The sequence below is a fragment of the Taudactylus pleione genome, unplaced genomic scaffold (genome assembly GCF_031769625.1).
Source record: "Taudactylus pleione unplaced genomic scaffold, aTauple2 ptg001889l, whole genome shotgun sequence".
NCBI lineage: Eukaryota > Metazoa > Chordata > Amphibia > Anura > Myobatrachidae > Taudactylus > Taudactylus pleione.
This window is the reverse complement of record NW_028286286.1, coordinates 604,749-623,749: the sequence shown is the minus strand read 5'-3', so window position 1 is coordinate 623,749 and position 19,001 is coordinate 604,749. Positions and strand designations below refer to the sequence as shown.

The following is a 19,001-nucleotide window of genomic DNA, read 5'->3' as shown; positions in this document are numbered from 1 at the left end:
CTGAAATAGAGGTGATTCCCTGAGGAGTCTAGCAATCGTGCTGGGGACGGGTCAGGTGGTTGCATCACATTGATGGTGCTGAGGACGGGTCAGGTGGGTGCATCACATTGATGGTGCTGAGGATGGGTCAGGTGGGTGCATCACATTCATGGTGCTGAGGACGGGTCAGGTGGGTGCATCACATTGATGGTGCTGAGGACGGGTCAGATGGGTGCATCACATTGATGGTGCTGAGGACGGGTCAGGTGGGTGCATCACATTCATGGTGCTGAGGATGGGTCAGGTGGGTGCATCACATTGATGGTGCTGAGGACGGGTCAGGTGGGTGCATCACATTCATGGTGCTGAGGATGGGTCAGGTGGGTGCATCACATTGATGGTGCTGAGGATGGGTCAGGTGGGTGCATCACATTCATGGTGCTGAGGACGGGTCAGGTGGGTGCATCACATTGATGGTGCTGAGGACGGGTCAGATGGGTGCATCACATTGATGGTGCTGAGGACGGGTCAGGTGGGTGCATCACATTCATGGTGCTGAGGATGGGTCAGATGGGTGCATCACATTGATGGTGCTGAGGACGGGTCAGGTGGGTGCATCACATTCATGGTGCTGAGGATGGGTCAGGTGGGTGCATCACATTCATGGTGCTGAGGACGGGTCAGGTGGGTGCATCACATTGATGGTGCTGAGGACGGGTCAGGTGGGTGCATCACATTGATGGTGCTGTGTACGGGTCAGGTGGGTGCATCACATTGATGGTGCTGGGGACGGGTCAGGTGGGTGCATCACATTCATGGTGCTGGGGACGGGTCAGGTGGGTGCATCACATTGATGGTGCTGAGGACGGGTCAGGTGGGTGCATCACATTGATGGTCCTGGGGACCGGTCAGGTGGGTGCATCACATTGATGGTGCTGGGGACCGGTCAGGTGGGTGCATCACATTGATGGTGCTGAGGACGGCTCAGGTGGGTGCATCACATTGATGGTGCTGAGGACCGGTCAGGTGGGTGCATCACATTGATGGTGCTGAGGACGGCTCAGGTGGGTGCATCACCTTGATGGTGCTGAGGTTTGGTCAGGTGGGTGCATCACATTGATGGTGCTGGGGACGGGTCAGGTGGGTGCATCACATTGATGGTGCTGAGGACGGGTCAGGTGGGTGCATCACATTGATGGTGCTGGGGACGGGTCAGGTGGGTGCATCGCATTGATGGTGCTGAGGATGGCTCAGGTGGGTGCATCACATTGATGATGTTATCACTCTCAGCCCATCGTAGAGGAAACACAAGTTGATGGCTACATGAGTGACTATGTGCCCAGAGGGAATCGGTATGAAATACCGACGGCTGAACGTGAAGGTCAAACATCATGATAGGAGGTGGTAAGTAGGGTAACCCTCTCCTGTCCCCCTCCCCTAACTCTCCCTTGGTGGGGCCTAACCCTAAAACTCGTGGGGTGGTGCCAAACCCTAACCTCCTCTCCCCACATCCTAAACCTAACCCTCCTGGGGGTGCCTAATCCTAACCTCCCCCTGGGTGTGCCTAACCCTAACCCCCCCTCCCCGTTGCCTAACCCTAACACTCCCAGGGGGTGCCTAACCCTAAGTTTCCTCAGGGGTGCCTAAACCTAACCTCCTCTCCCCGCCTCCTAAACCTACCCTCCCGGGAGGTGCTAATCCTAACCTACCCCTGGGTGTGCCTAACCTCCCCTTCCGGTAGCATAACCCTAACACTCCCGGGGGGGGGGGTGCCTAACCCTAAGTCGCCCCGGGGTTGGCTAAATCTAACCCCCCCCTGTGGCTAATGCTACCCATTCCCCACTTACCTTTGTTCTGGATGCCGGCTGTCGCAATTACGACGTGGGGCTAAAGATAGGCGTCTGTTCGGCGCCTATCTTTAGTACCGTGTTGGGATTCCAATGGCCGGCTTCCCGGCCGCTGGTAATGTCACCACATCCCGCTTAGAGATGTGTGATGAACTGCATGAACATGGTGGAACGGAGAGAGTTATGCTGGGTATACAATAGACCAGTGGTGTCCAACCTTAATTGGGGTGGGAGCTACTTGAGAAAAAGGAGACGTCTTGAAGAACCACATTTTATTTTTGAAAACTAAAATCTGGCTAATAACCACATTTTTCATAGAAAACCAACCATGCATTTATTAATACAGTGATAAATATACAGTGATAAATATAAGGTGATAAATATCACTGTATTAATAAATGCTTTGTTGTTTTTCAATGAAAAATTTGGTTAGATGACTTGATCTCTGTGTGCACCATGGTGGACTTGTGTTTTAAAGAATGTGCTATTGAGAGAGTGAGATTTATTCATCCTAAACGTCGAGAGCCAGTCTTGCCTCAGTCAGTTTCTTCTCCCAAAGAGGAACCGATGCAAATCAACTGTTCTCACCTATCACAGGAAGAACGCAGAAGGCGACAGTCTGAGAATCTCTGGGCCTTGATCAGCAAGGATTGCAAAGCTGCAAACAGGCTGCTTTACAATGTGATTCTTGCAATCATGCAAATGGAGCAGGAGGTGTATGACACCCCCTATATGACACCCCCTGCTGCATTTGCGATCCCAGCACTGCGAGGGAGGTCGCAGTGCTGGGATCACCATCGTGACCATTGGTTGTCGATGGTCACGACAGTGGACGGCGCAGGACGTTCGGCCAGCTGAGTAAGGCTCAACTTACTCAAACTTACTCAGGTTGGCCGGCTTGCGAGCCCAGCAGACTGCGTATGTCCACACAGTCTCTGGGCTGGCCACTCCTGAAAAATGCCGACCGCCCCCGCGCCGCCCCTTAAATGCCTTTGCCTAACAATCAGGCAGAGGCATTCAAGGGCTAGAGTGCGTGCTAGCAGGGCCCAATTTGCACACTCGCAGAATGGATCCTGCGCATGCACAGATTCCCCATAATCGGGAATCTGCTTTCAGCAGTGCACTCAAGTGAATTAGCCCCTCTGTTTATACTGTGCTGCTCCTTCTCAGCAGCTAAACAATTGTTCCATGCGTCAGTGAAACTTCTGTTCCTAAATCGGCAAGGAGAGGCTAAGTTAGGAGTAGTTCATTCCTCTCCAAAGAAAACCGATTGCATTCTATCAATTTCTCTTCAAGTGGCCAAGAGCTTCAAGCAAGTCTCTGCTCTGTTGGAGTCCAGTGCAGCTGGCAACTTCGTAATATTCAAATTAGTCCAGCTGTGGGCATTACTAACCGACAGTCTGCTTATCTACCTCAGCGGTTGATGGAAGCCGCATCCTAGGGGGTACAATTACCTTTCAGACTTAACCTTTGCCATTCAATATTGGTGCTCTGCACTCTGATCTTTTTAAGTTTTCTTGTCATACCCAGGGCCTCACATTCCATATTTCCTGGCTTGTCCTGGCTCCGTCTGCATAATCCTCAAATTGACCTCACAAATCACCGCTTGGGGATCTTCTTGCTTCACTTCTTGCCTCCAAAAGGTTCTTCCAGTATGCTCTGCAGTACAATTTCATCCGGATACTCCTCCTCCTCCTCCTCCTCCTCCTTATCAAGAATTCACTGATACTTTCAGTAAAGCTGGTGCTGATATTCTTCCTCCTCACCGTGAATGGGATTGTGCAAGGCCATGACTGACTATAACCAAGAGAATTTGGACAAAGGGTCCATCCATCCTTTTACCTCTCCCGCTGTTGCGGGTTTCTTTTTCGTAAAAAAAAAAAAAAAGATGGAGGTCTGCGCCCCTGCATGGACCTCTGGGGACTGAATGACATCCCCATTAAAAAAAAAAACTCTATCCTATCTCTCTAATCACAGAGTCCGTGGCTCCACCATCTTCACCAAACTGGACTTGCGAGGAGCATATAGGACCTCTTTCAGAGTCGGTCGAAGCGGCCGCACGGTCGTACGCCACCGATGTTCGCTATACTGCGCATGCGTAAAGTTCGCAATGCGCGTGCGCAAAACTAGCCGCTACGATCAGAAATTTTTCTCTCCTTGAACACAGCCAGGTCGGTAGTTTGAGTGACAGAATGAGGCGTTTGTGGGTGGTAACAGGGGAAGGTGCTTGAAAACGGGGGAGTAGAGATCCGAACGCAGGCATGCCTCATTATGCGAACGGCGTTTTTATGGGAGTGCATACGGTTTATGGGAGTGCATAATTAACAAAGTAGCGTCATGGCACATGTGACATGGGAGGTTTTTACACTGACATGATCGTAGAGCTTATGGTCAACCTTAAGCTCTACGACCAGTTTCAATGGTTCCCGATGGTCTCGATTAATCCTTATATGCCTGGAGATGACGTGCAATGCGTACGAAAAGGGGGCGTATTTTTTCTGAATTCCGGCCGCTTCCTCCCCTTGGTCGGCCAGCTACCAATCCGAACTTAGGGACGCAATTTGCGAGGGAATCATTTGAATATCCGGCCCCTTTTCCCGTACGACCGTGCGGCTGCTTCGACCGACTCTGAATGAGGTCCATAATCTCATACGATTTCGGGAAGGAGACGATTGGAAGACCGCATTTAACACCCATGAAGGTCACTACGAGTACCTCATTATGCCCTTCGGGCTCAGCAATGCTCCCACAGTATTCCAGCACTATGTCAATGAGATCTTCCGTGATCTCTTGTACAAACATGTTGTTGTCTATCTTGACGATATTCTCATATTAGCCAATGATGTGTAAGAATATCACCAGCAAGTAAAGGAGATATATCATTTCAGGTTCTAGTCTCAAAATGGATCCAGAAAAGCTCCAAGTTATTTAGGAATGGCCGCTTCCTAATACTCTGAGGACTGTTCAGCACTTCCTAGAGTTTATGAACTACTATCACATTCATAAAGAACTTTTCCACCATCATTGCACCTCTCAGCCGAAAAGGTTCCAATCCATCCCAATGGTCAGAGGAAGCAAAGGAAGCCTTACAAAAAATCTAACAGAACTTCATTTCAGTTCCTGTTCTTCATCAACCTGATGTCACACGGCCATTTGTCTTGGAGGTTGACGCTTCTTCTGTAGGAGCCGGAGCCGTGCTCTCTCAATGCGCTCCTGATGGTCTTCTCCACCCCTGTGCATTTTTCTCCAGAAAATTCACTCCGGTTGAGTGCAACTACTCTATTGGGGATCAAGAACTTCTCGCTATTAAGTTAGCCTTGCAGGAGTGGCGCAATATTTTGGAAGGAGCTGTGCATCCCATTTCCATTTTCACAGGCCACAAAAACCTCTGATATCTTAAGACAGCCCATTGTCTTAATCCAAAGCAAGTCAGATGGGCTCTCTTCTCATGATTTAACTTCAAATTGTCTTTCAGGGGTCCAGAACTGAAAGGCTGATGGCCTCTCTCACTCCATAGAGCAAGAAAATTGAGACTTCATCTGCTGAGAAGCATCACATCATTGATCCAGTTGCTTTCTCTGCAGTCAGTAGAATCTTCACCATCTGTTGGGAAAACTCTTGTCAAGCCCGCATTACGCAAGAAACTGCTACATTGGGCTCATGCTTCCCTCTTCGCAGGTCATGCAGGCATACAAAAAGGTACATTTCTTGAGAAAGCCGCTGATGGGTCTGAGAGGCGGAGAAACGCGTTGACCAGACTATCCACATGTGGAGAAGCTCAGGCGACACAGGAGTGTATGCACCATTACAGGTTTTTTCCTGTTTGAATAGCTCTATTCCCGGCTAACACTGGATTTGAGTGCACAGCACGCCAGCACACCAGCACATGTGTTTGGAAGGCAGAAGCCGAATGGACTGGTAATATTGATAACTAATGTTTAGATACCAGTAACAAGAGGAAACTAGTTTTAGAGCCACATATACAAAACAAAATAGTTTCCTTTTGGTTTTGTTGTGTGCATACGATACTGGAAAGATCTTCCACGTTATTTTCTGTTTCCTGCGCTGAGCGATCCACAATACCTATCATTGCAAATAGGACTGTGTAACAACAAAATCGGTTACATTTTTTCCTTTGGAAACAAGTTACAGCATTGAAAATAAATAAACCTGTTCTACAATAGTTATCATTGGTTACAGGACTATCATAATGAAACAAAGCTAGCTATATAGACTTTGTGAAAGCATGTTACAGCGCTGCAAGTAATAAGCTTGAGTTACAAAGTTTCTTTGCTCAGGAACATTGCATTACGGAGGAGCAGCCATTAGGCTAATTTGGATCAATTGGAATACTCAGAGATTAGGCTCTTGAATCATCGTTTTTTCCCCAAGATTGAGATTTGGTTAACAGTCTTTTAAACTTGTTCAAACTATGTCTTAATACTACACACATTGTGTTCATTCTCATTATAATATTATTGTTATGTTTTTTTATTAATTTCTTTCATGTATTTTTTAAGTGTTGTCCGCAGATTTTTATGTAATTAAATATTGTGTTTTTGTGACTAGCGCTTCTCACTTTCTCTGTGAACACAATTTTCAGGCATACAAAAGACCTTTGAGTTCATTTCCAAGTCTTATTGGTGGCCCACTCTCAGATTAGACGTCCAAGATGTTATTGTTTCGTGTAACAAGTGAGCCAAGCATAAAGTTCCTCGACAGTCTCCAGCTGGGCCGTGACTTCCTCTCTCTGCTCCACATCAACCGTTGTCACATCTGCTGATGGAATTCATTACCGACCTCCTGGTTTCAAACAAGTTCAATACCATCTGGGTGGTAGTTGACCGGTTCACCAAGATCGCTCACTTCATACCCCTCACCATTCTTCCGTCAGCTACCAAGTTGGCTCAATTATTCATATAAGAAATATCCAGACTCCATGGACTTCCTCTGGAATTCATCTCTGACCAGGGAGTGCAGTGTGTCGCCATGTTTTGCCATTCCTTGTGTTCTTCACTTCAAGTCAAGCTCAATTTCTCCACTGCCTACCACCGCCAGTCTAATGGACAGATGAAAAGAGTCAACCAAAATCTGGAGTCTTTTCTTCGTTCATACATATCCTCCTCTCAAGACAACTGGGCTGAACTGCTTCCTTGGGCAGAATGTTCTCAGTACTATCAGTACCATTCATCACCCTCGAATTCCTGCGTTTTAGCCGCTTCCTGTCTCACAGGTCCCAGCTGATGACAGCACCTTGCAGCACTTCTCCAAAATTTGGAAAGAGATCCACTCCTCCCTTATGAAGGCTTCTGAGTGGTACAAGAAGTTTGCTGACAGGAAGAGGAGAGCAGTTCCCAGTCTCAAAGAAGGTGATCGAGTTTGGCTCTCTACACGAAATCTGTGGTTAAGAGTTGCATCCATGAAATTTGTGCCTGCTATATTGGGCCATTCACCATTGAGCGTGTAATCAATTCAGTTCCATTTAAACTCAAGCTACCTCTCTTCCTGAGAATGCCAAATAACTTCCACATTTCTTTTTTGAAATCACTCATTCCCAACCGGTTTCATTCTACACTTCCAAAGGCACCCAAAGTCCAGACTCATTGTGGAGTTGAATACGAAGTAGCAAAGATTCTGAATTCTAGAATCCAATACTTAATCGACTGGAAGGTCTACGGACCAGAAAAAAGTTCCTGGACTTTTGGTTCTGACGTCCACGCTCTTCAGTTGATCCGAGCATCCCATGCCAATTTTCTATGAAAGCCTAAGAGGTGTCCTGGGGTCACAATGCTCCGGACACACAAAACCACCTTCGGTGCCTGTCCAGGCTATTGCTGAGGTCCACTCGTGCTGTGCATCAATCACTCCTGGATAGCACAGAGGGCCTGTTAGAGCTGTGGGTGTTAACCCACAGCCTAACGACCGCAACAGAGGCGGGCGGTCAGGATGCAAGTGGCCGCCCAGTTTCTGAGCGACCGCTTGCATCCTCCGACCGCCTCTGAATGAGGCCCCAGGTGTGTGTGTTAGGCCGGGTACAAACTTAAAGATTATCTGTCCAACCAGCCATCTAGTTGATTGGTTGGAATGAGAATCTGGTAACGTATGAGAGTAACTGATGATCAGCAATTTGCTCCTAAATGCCAGAAAACAGATGAAAATGGCGTCAGACAAGTTTGTTAAATGTTTGATGTAAACAATTTGTTCAAACAACAGTTTTTGGCCATTTTCCGGCGTTTGGGAGCAAATTGCTGATTGTCGTTTACTTTCATCCCTTACCAGATTTTCATCCCAACCAATCATCTAGTTGGACAGATAATCTTTACGTGTGTATGCACCTTTACAATGTATCTGCTGTGTGGTGGGGAGATGCAATATATCATCTGTGCGTGGGTAATACAATGTATCTGCTGTGTGGTGGGGAGATACAAAGTATCAGCTGTGTGTGATACAATGTATCTGCTGTGTCGTGGGGGGATATAATGTATCTGTTGTGTGTGTGGGGGGGTTTGCAATGTTTTAGCTGTGTGCGGGTGAAGACACAAAGCATCAGCTGTGTGCTTGGTGGATACAATATATCAACTGTGTGTGGGGGATACAATGTATCAGCTGTGTGGGGAGATACTGTGTATCAGGTGCGTGTGGATACAATGTATCAACTGTTTGCGTGTATCAGCTTTGTGGGGAAACACTGTATCAGCTGTGTGTCGGTGAGGAGTACAATGTATCAGCTGTGTGCGTGGGGGAAACAATGTATCAGCTTTGTGGGGAGACACTGTGTGTCAGTGAGGAGTACAATGTATTAGCTGTGTGTGTGGGGGTACTATGTATCAGCTGTTTGGGGGAAACAATTTATTCGCTGTGGGGGGATACAATGTATTTGCTGTTTGTGGGTAGATACAATGTATCTGCTGTGTGGGAGATACAATCTATTAGCTGTGTGTCGGTGTGGAATACAATGTATTAGCTGTGTGTGTGGGGGTACTATGCATCAGCTGTTTGGGGGATACAATGTATTTGCTGTTCGTGGGTAGATACAATGTATCAGCTGTGTGTGTGTGGGGAGATACAATGCATCTGCTGTGTGGGGGATACAATCTATTAGCTGTGTGTTTGGGGGGATACAATGTATCAGCTGTGTGCGTGTGAAAGTGATATTATATATCGGATGTGTGATACAATGAACCAGGTGTGTGAGTGATATGATGTATTCTGCGTGTGTGTGAATTAAAATGTATCAGGTGTGTGAGAGAGATGCAATTTAGCAGGTGTGAGTGATACATTGTATTTCTCTCACACAACACATTGTATCACACTCACACCTGATACATTGTATCTCACACACACAGGGGCTGGCTGGCAACTTTTAGCCTGGGGGGCAAATGCATGCAGGCGGCCCTGGCAGAGGAGTAGCGTGTAGCCAGGGTGTCCGAAGAATATGCGTGCTACGGCGCCCCCCCCCCTCAAGTGTTCCAGGGAGGAGGCGGGTCCATATGGGATTACTGTAAGGTAAAAATAAAAATTAGGGCAGCCCCCTGTCATAATGCCCATATGCCGTGCCCCCGTGTGCCACAGGAGAGAACACCCTTATGCAGGCCTCCAGTAGTGCCCCCAGTAGTAGTCCCCCCAGTAGTAGTAGTAGTCCCCCCCCTTTGCAGTGCCCCCAGTAGTAGTAGTCCCCCCCCCTTGTAGTGCCACTAGTAGTAGTCCCCTCCCCCTTATAGTGCCCCCAGTAGTAGTAGTCCCCCCCTTGTAGTGCCCCCAGTAGTAGTAGTCCCCCCCTTGTAGTGCCCCCAGTAGTAGTAGTCCCCCACCCCCCTTGCCCCTTGTAGTGCCCCCAGTAGTAGTAGTCCCCCCCTTGTAGTGCCCCCAGTAGTAGTCCCCCACCCCCCTTGTAGTGCCCCCAGTAGTAGTAGTCCCCACCCCCCTTATAGTGCCCCCAGTAGTAGTAGTTCCCCCCTTGTAGTGAGTCTGACAGACTCTCATTGGCTGCTGCTTGCAACAAACACACAGCTGCCGGAGCCGGCGGCTGTGTGTTTGTCAGTGTAGTGCTGACCGAACTCCGTCCGGTCAGCGCTACACACGCGGTGCAGCCTGTGTCACAGTGACACAGACTGCACCGGCCCGCATGACGCTGCGGCCTGGGGGGCACATGGCACCCTGCCCCCCGGCCTAGCCCGCCACTGCACACACACATGATACATTGTATCTTGCGCACACACACACCTCATACAATGTATCAGGTGTGTGTGTGTGTGTGAAAGATACAATGTAGCAGGTGTGTGTGATGCAGTGTATTGTGTGTGTGATACAGTGCATCAGGTGTGTGTGTGTGTGATACAATGTATCAGGTGTGTGAGATACAATGTATCAGGTGTGAGAGAGATACAATGTAGCAGGTGTGAGTAATACAATGTATTGTGTGAGAGAGATATACAATGTATCTCACACACCTGATACATTGTATAACACACACAAACACCTGCTACACTGTATCTAACACACACCTGCTACATGGTATCTTTTACACACACACACACACACACACACACACACACACCTGATACATTGTATCTCACCCACACGATACATTGTAAGACACATACACACACCTGATACAATGTATCTCCCCCGATACATTGTGTGTGTGTCTGTGTCACACGCGCTTACCTGATACAATATAGCAGGTGTGTGATCAAATATATCTGTCACACACCTGATACATTGTATATCACACACACACACACGTACTTAATACAATGTAGCAGGTGTGTGTTAAAATGTATCTCCAACACACCTATTACATTGTATCAGGTGTGTGATACAATGTAGTGTGTGTGTGTGTGTGTGTGTGTGTGTGTGTGTGATACAATGTAGCAGGTGTGTGATAAAATGTATCAGGTGTGTGTGAGATATACAATGTAGCAGGTGTGAGAGAGACAATGTAGCAGGTGGGTGTGTGGGATACAATGTATCGTGTGTGTGTTACTTCGTTTCAGGGGTGTGTGTGTGTGTGATACAATGTATCAGGTGTGTGACAGATACACTGTAACACACACACACACACCTGATACATTGTATCAGGTGTGTAGGTGTGGGAGAGAGAGTGAGACAATGTAGCAGGTGTGTGTCACAATGTATCAGGTGTGTGTGAGACAATGTATCAGGTGTGTGAGAGAGATATGCAATGTATCAGGTGTGTGTGTGATACAATGTATCAGGTGTGTGAGATACAATGTATCAGGTGTGAGAGATACAATGTAGCAGGTGTGAGTAATACAATGTATTGTGTGAGAGAGATATACAATGTATCTCACACACCTGATACATTGTATAACACACACAAACACCTGCTACACTGTATCTAACACACACCTGCTACATGGTATCTTTTACACACACACACCTGATACATTGTATCTCACCCACACGATACATTGTAAGACACATACACACACCTGATACAATGTATCTCCCCCGATACATTGTGTGTGTGTCTGTGTCACACGCGCTTACCTGATACAATATAGCAGGTGTGTGATCAAATATATCTGTCACACACCTGATACATTGTATATCACACACACACACACACACATACTTAATACAATGTAGCAGGTGTGTGTTAAAATGTATCTCCAACACACCTATTACATTGTATCAGGTGTGTGATACAATGTAATGTGTGTGTGTGATACAATGTAGCAGGTGTGTGATAAAATGTATCAGGTGTGTGTGAGATATACAATGTAGCAGGTGTGAGAGAGACAATGTAGCAGGTGGGTGTGTGGGATACAATGTATCGTGTGTGTGTGTGTTACTTCGTTTAAGGGGTGTGTGTGTGTGTGTGTGTGTGTGATACAATGTATCAGGTGTGACAGATACACTGTAACACACACACACACCTGATACATTGTATCAGGTGTGTAGGTGTGGGAGAGTGAGACAATGTAGCAGGTGTTTGTCACAATGTATCAGGTCTGTGTGATACAATGTATCAGGTGTGTGAGAGAGATATGCAATGTATCAGGTGTGTGTGAGAATGATACAATATATCAGGTTTGTGTGTGTGAGAGAGAATGTTGCAGGTGTGTGTTACAATGTATCAGGTGTGTGTGTGTGTGTGTGTGTTTTGTGTTACAATGTATTGTATGTGTGTGTGATACAATGTATCGGGGGTGTGTGTGAGAGAAAGAGAATGTATCAAGTGTGTGTGAGAGAATGTATCAGGTGTGTGATACAATGTATCAGGTGTGTGAGAGAGGCAATGTATTGTGTGTGTGTGTTAAACAATGTATCAGGTGTGTGTATGAGAGAGACAATGTAGCAGGTGTGTGTGTGTTACAATGTATCAGGTGTGTGTGTTTGTGGTACAGTGTATCGTGTGTGTGTGTGTGTGACAATGTATCAAGTGTGTGTGTGTGTGTGTGTGTGTGTGTGTGTGTGTGTGTGTGTGTGTGTGTGTGTGTGTGTGTGTGTGATACAATGTATCAGGTGTGTGCGTGTGTGACAATGTAGCAGGTGTGTGTGTTTGTGGTACAGTGTATCGTGTGTGTGTGTGACAATGTATCAAGTGTGTGTGTGTGTGTGTGTGTGTGTGTGATACAATGTATCAGGTGTGTGCGTGTGTGACAATGTAGCAGGTGTGTGTGTGTATTACAATGTATCAGGTGCGTGTCTGTGTGTGTAGTATGGGCAGGAGGGGTTGTGTGTAGTATGGGCAGGAGGGTGAGGGTGTAGTATGGGCAGGAGGGTGAGGGTGTAGTATGGGCAGGAGGGTGAGTGTGTAGTATGGGCAGGAGGGTGTGTGTGTGGTATGTATTACAATGTATCATGTGTGTGTCTGTGTGTGTAGTATGGGCAGGAGGGTGAGGGTGTAGTATGGGCAGGAGGGTGAGTGTGTAGTATGGGCAGGAGGGTGAGGGTGTAGTATGGGCAGGAGGGTGAGTGTGCCCGGCTGCTGCCGCCACTAGGGGTGACAGGGAGCCGCTCCGGGTTTTGCGGCCAGCCCCGGATCCCTGTCTCCAGTCCGGGTTTCGCGCTCCTCCCCCGGCCGCCGGGTTAGAAATAGGAAAATGGAATAATAAGAGCGGAGATCGGGCGGATGGCGCATGCGCGGAGCCGCCGTCCCGAACACATTTCCCTTTACTTGGAAAGTCACCCAAAGCCGCACAAGTGCAGGTAAGAGGCTCCCGGGCTCCCTGCAGGGGCCACACTGGCCGGGGGGTGCTGCAGGAGGGGGTGACAGCTGCGGGCAGGGGGCATTGCCCCCAATGTGACAGCTCTGTGGGTGCCCTGTCCTGTGGGTAAAGTTCCCCGGGGTCACCACGCCGCATCCCCCCGGGGGGCAGAGCTGTCACTCTCTCCCTGCCTGCGCGATGGACGGGAGGGAGAGCGAGCACCGGCTGTGGGTGCTGCCTGGCAGGGGGGGGTGGAGGCTCGCCCAGGGGGTGTGTGTATGTGTGCGGGGGGTGATGGGTACCGGGCATTTTTGGTCAATGTCACACTCCTATTTTTGAGCCCGGGACAGGGAACAGGTGCCCGATCTGTCACTCACCCCCTGCACCACCGCCAGGAGACACCTCGGGGCGCTGACTGGGGAGGGGTCCGGAGACCAGCTGGATTTTCCATTATTCTTCTCTTTTCTTATCTGGATAAAGGTGGAAGTTGTGCAAAGTGCTGCGGAGAAAGTTTATCCCATGTAACCTGCTGCCAGGGGGCTCCTGAGCACGGGGGAGAGGACAGGACCCCCCACTCACCCTCAGTAAGTGCTCTCCCTATCTTACATTGTGCTGAGATTGTGACCCCCCCAGGACAGGACCCCCCACTCACCCTCAGTAACTACTGTCCCTATGTTACATTGTGCTGAGATTCTGACCCCAGGACAGGACCCCCCACTCACCCTCAGTAACTACTGTCCCTATGTTACTGTGCTGAGATTGTGACCCCAGGACAGGACCCCCCACTCACCCTCAGTAAGTACTCTCCCTATGTTACATTGTACTGTTACTGTGCTGAGATTGTGACCCCAGGACAGGACCCCCCACTCACCCTCAGTAACTACTGTCCCTATGTTACATTGTACTATTACTGTGCTGAGATTGTGACCCCAGGACAGGACCCCCCACTCACCCTCAGTAACTACTGTCCCTATGTTACATTGTGCTGAGATTGTGACCCCAGGACAGGACCCCCCACTCACCCTCAGTAACTACTGTCCCTATCTTACATTGTACTATTACTGTGCTGAGATTGTGACCCCAGGACAGGACCCCCCCACTCACCCTCAGTAACTACTGTCCCTATGTTACATTGTACTATTACTGTGCTGAGATTGTGACCCCAGGACAGGACCCCCCCACTCACCCTCAGTAACTACTGTCCCTATGTTACATTGTACTGTTACTGTGCTGAGATTGTGACCCCAGGACAAGACCCCCCACTCACCCTCAGTAAGTACTCTCCCTATGTTACATTGTACTGTTACTGTGCTGAGATTGTGACCCCAGGACAAGACCCCCCACTCACCCTCAGTAACTGCTGTCCCTATGTTACATTGTACTGTTACTGTGCTGAGATTGTGACCCCAGGACAGGACCCCCCCACTCACCCTCAGTAAGTACTCTCCCTATGTTACATTGTACTGTTACTGTGCTGAGATTGTGACCCCAGGACAGGACCCCCCACTCACCCTCAGTAAGTACTCTCCCTATGTTACATTGTGCTGAGATTCTGACCCCAGGACAGGACCCCCCCACTCACCCTCAGTAACTACTGTCCCTATCTTACATTGTACTATTACTGTGCTGAGATTGTGACCCCAGGACAGGACCCCCCCACTCACCCTCAGTAACTACTGTCCCTATGTTACATTGTACTATTACTGTGCTGAGATTGTGACCCCAGGACAGGACCCCCCACTCACCCTCAGTAACTACTGTCCCTATGTTACATTGTGCTGAGATTGTGACCCCAGGACAGGACCCCCCACTCACCCTCAGTAACTACTGTCCCTATCTTACATTGTACTATTACTGTGCTGAGATTGTGACCCCAGGACAGGACCCCCCCACTCACCCTCAGTAACTACTGTCCCTATGTTACATTGTACTATTACTGTGCTGAGATTGTGACCCCAGGACAGGACCCCCCCACTCACCCTCAGTAACTACTGTCCCTATGTTACATTGTACTGTTACTGTGCTGAGATTGTGACCCCAGGACAAGACCCCCCACTCACCCTCAGTAAGTACTCTCCCTATGTTACATTGTACTGTTACTGTGCTGAGATTGTGACCCCAGGACAAGACCCCCCACTCACCCTCAGTAACTGCTGTCCCTATGTTACATTGTACTGTTACTGTGCTGAGATTGTGACCCCAGGACAGGACCCCCCCACTCACCCTCAGTAAGTACTCTCCCTATGTTACATTGTACTGTTACTGTGCTGAGATTGTGACCCCAGGACAGGACCCCCCACTCACCCTCAGTAAGTACTCTCCCTATGTTACATTGTGCTGAGATTCTGACCCCAGGACAGGACCCCCCCACTCACCCTCAGTAACTACTGTCCCTATCTTACATTGTACTATTACTGTGCTGAGATTGTGACCCCAGGACAGGACCCCCCCACTCACCCTCAGTAACTACTGTCCCTATGTTACATTGTACTGTTACTGTGCTGAGATTGTGACCCCAGGACAAGACCCCCCACTCACCCTCAGTAAGTACTCTCCCTATGTTACATTGTACTGTTACTGTGCTGAGATTGTGACCCCAGGACAGGACCCCCCCCCACTAAGCAGGAGGAGAGGGGCAATGTCTCTGATTCCCCTGACCATTGGCAGTGTAGTGGAAAGTCAGTGACTCTTCTTCATCTGTATGAGGATACTTTGACAAACTTGTATTATCTATCTATGTATCTATCTATCTATCTATCTATCTATCTATCTATCTATCTATCTATCTATCTATCTATCTCTCTGTCATTGTGGCAGGAATCATTCCACAAGCCGTCTTCCTTTCCTTTCCATGAACCTGCTCCGTTCCTATATTAATACTAGAGCTGGGTATTTACTGTAAATAGCGCTGGCCTTTGCTCCATTGGGAAAAATGGCAGCGCCAAAGCTTTTCCAATGTCAGTGTGAGCAGCGACTTTATGGGGAATATTGTTGAACCTTCAGTAATCAAGTTTCTGCGATCTTGTGCCTCCTCCTGTTTAATTTATTAGACTAGTTATTTATTCTGTTGATGATAATCTGTTGCTCGTTCCCATAGAGATGTCAACTGATCTCTCTCAGAAATTACACTCTGTATAACACCAGACCATTTAAAGGGGCAGCCTGAGGTTTGCAGACAGTAGTTGCGGAGTTCTCAGAGGTTGTTTAAGTCTGCGATATATCTTGTTTTATAGCCCGTAGGCTCCAGCTGCACCTCTGTGCCAGGCGCTCTTATTGTGGCCACACCGATGGCTTTCATCCTCAACTCGCATCATTATCTAAAATAGTTTTTTTTTTTTTCTTCTCCCCATCACCCCACCCCAGCTCACAATCTAAAACAAAAACTTTTAAGATCAAAGACTTTGGAAAACTATTGTTTAATTTTGTTTTACTTAAAAACAGTAAGAAAATGTCAGAGGCTTCTGTGATCTGATCGTTCTGACCCAAATCTGGGAATCTTTAGCACTAAAAACAAAACTGCTGAACTATAATGTTATTTTATGCCTAATCCTTCTCATGTATAAATAGCTTCAAAGCGATTCCTGCTCTTTGCTGCGTGAATTTGGGAGACTTCTCATTTTATTCTTACATAATCCAAGTTTATGGTGAACTCTGTCAGACAAACCCTTTCTCTATAAGAAATGCCTGGTCATCGCGGACACCTGAAGTGACCACAATAATACCTTGCTGTATAGTCATTACTAATATACACTTCGATGCAATGGCCGGTAATGTTCAGCCTGATAAAGGTGTTACTTTATGCCTCAGCATTGCAGTGTATTGCTGCACCTGATTTCTGATTATTTATATTCTCCAGGAAAACATAAATCACATTAAATCTATAACCACATAATTAGTTTTTCCCTTTAAAAATAACAGGACAAAAAAAAAAAATAATAGTCATTTTCTCCCCTGCACAGTGATCCGTTCAGCATGTGCTGTGTATTTCCTGTAGCTTTACACGTTGTTACATTGCAGAATTTGTTGTGCGATGTTTAGCGTGCGCGTGTGTTGTGTGTTGTGTGTTAGTGTCATTTGGTTTAGATGCAGAACTGACTGTGACAAGTAGGAGAATTACCAGCAAAGGCGGCAGTACAGCTTTAAGCTCAGGAGTTAGCATAGTCTCCTTGGATCTCTCCCCTTTGCTAATTATTGTGTTGTTTTCAGAGCAAATATGTCATATCCATGGCGACCAGGCAGGTTTATTGTCTTTGTGAAGGAATAGCTCACATAAGTAATTAATGACTTTTTTTTTTTTTTTTTTTTTTCCCTCTCTGGCTTAGGTTAAACAGATCATTCAGGGAAAGTCATATCGCCACCCTCTATTTTAACACAATGACACCAGAAAATTAGTTAGAGAAAGAAAATACTTTAGTGGAGAAGTCAACATCTTATTTTTATCCTTTTGTTCCGTTTTTTTGTGTGTTTTTTGTTTTGCATGAATCAGCTGTAGTGTCATTTGCAGGTTGTCGCCCGCACACAGTTAGCGGTGCGCTTTGTGTAAGTAGCTGTTGTGGGACAGAATGGAATCGCAGCATCCTGAAGGAATTTGCAGTGGAAGTCCTCCCCACGGAACGTACAACATCGCTTTTGTTTTGTTTTTCCCCCATCTCCTCTTTAATACAGCTATGTTCATTTTAGCAGCCTGTAATTGAAATGTTTACAGGGAAAGGGCGATGTTGCATTTAGCAGGAGGTGTTAATCACTAAATGTAATGGTAAATCAAAGCAACGGCTCCTGCTCGCCTGGCAATAATTGAATCTGGGATTTTTAGGGGAGAGGATCAGGTTGAAAAAGTTTATGAAGTTTTCCTTGGTGCCGCCTTGTGCACAGCAACTGTGTGTGACATGCCGCTGCTAGCATTCACTTCCTTATTAAACCCTTAATCTTTTATCTAGCTAACCCAGCTATCCATATGGACGGTTTAGTGGGATTAGCAATTTGTGTTTGTGTTCCTTTTATTTAAAATCTGAGCTCTTCATTAAAGAGATTTGCCAGCCAAAGTGATTTCCTCCTACCTCCGAGTCGTCTCAATATCGTGGCTAAAATATTCACACAAAAAAAAAAAGTATTTTGTGGTTGTTCAGTGAAAACGAACTGACTACAAATTGCTTTTAAAGATGCATTTATTTTTACCGTCCTGTATTATATATTTTTCTCCCTGCCTAAATCAAATATGTTATGCACTAAAGGAAAGATCGGTGTCGTAAACATTAGTGGTAAGAGAGGACCATAAGCCGCAAAAAAAAGAGTAAAAAAACCCCTCTCCCCTCGTTAAAATGGGCATCTGCTGGCATTGGTGCCATTTACTGTCTGTTATCTCACTTAGGAGACAGCGGTGCAGACGCACGGAGCAGGACATTTCTGTAAGGGGTGCAACACTTGAATACGTCGTGGATTGTTTCGTTGCTTTATTTATATGTCTGCCGACAGAGCCTGGGCACTTTAAATTGATGCTCGTCCGTCTTGTTCAATACAAGCAGGCGGTTAGCGCGCGTGTTAATATCCATTGAGGAAAACTAGCAGACGATAAGCCTGTGCTTGGAGAACGACTATATTATGACGTGATCGCTAAATAGAGACGATACTTATAACCTTGTTGAAAATTTGTTGCCCGTTTTGTTTTGCACATTACAATTTCCCAAAATCTGCACCAGGAAAGGCCTCAAACCCGCAGACGTTACCTTTCCCTACTCCTTCCCTAGGTGCTTTCTGCTCCTCGTTTTGTATGTTTAAGGCAAAGTTTACTTACACCAAATACCTCCACCTATGCTTCCAATATTTTATCTACGTAACTCCACTTTTTTTGTTTAGGTACCTTGTTGGCCTGCTAGGTAAGAGCGCCAGACAGCCGCGCTAACCCTCTGACAAAATACCGCAGTTTAAATGAAAGCAAGAATAAGAGAGAAAGAGAACATCGTAAATTTTGCTAAAATTAATCAGCCGTTTAAGGGCTTCC

General features: G+C 47.1%; 1 protein-coding gene across 5 annotated transcripts in view; it reads left to right on the top strand.

The window, feature by feature from the left end:
* Window positions 1-12,921: 12,921 nt before the first annotated feature.
* CASZ1 (castor zinc finger 1) overlaps window positions 12,922-19,001 on the top strand; it is a 356,057-nt gene continuing 349,977 nt past the window's right edge. The window contains exons 1-2 of one of the 5 annotated variants that reach the window (XM_088465170.1): window positions 12,922-13,004; window positions 13,484-13,587. The gene's annotated coding sequence lies outside the window, so the exon portion shown is untranslated. Of the gene's footprint in view, window positions 13,005-13,353; window positions 13,588-15,286; window positions 15,313-15,528; window positions 15,547-19,001 lie in introns of those variants that run through there. The other 4 variants (XM_088465173.1, XM_088465169.1, XM_088465172.1 and 1 more) reach the window with 4 other exon arrangements.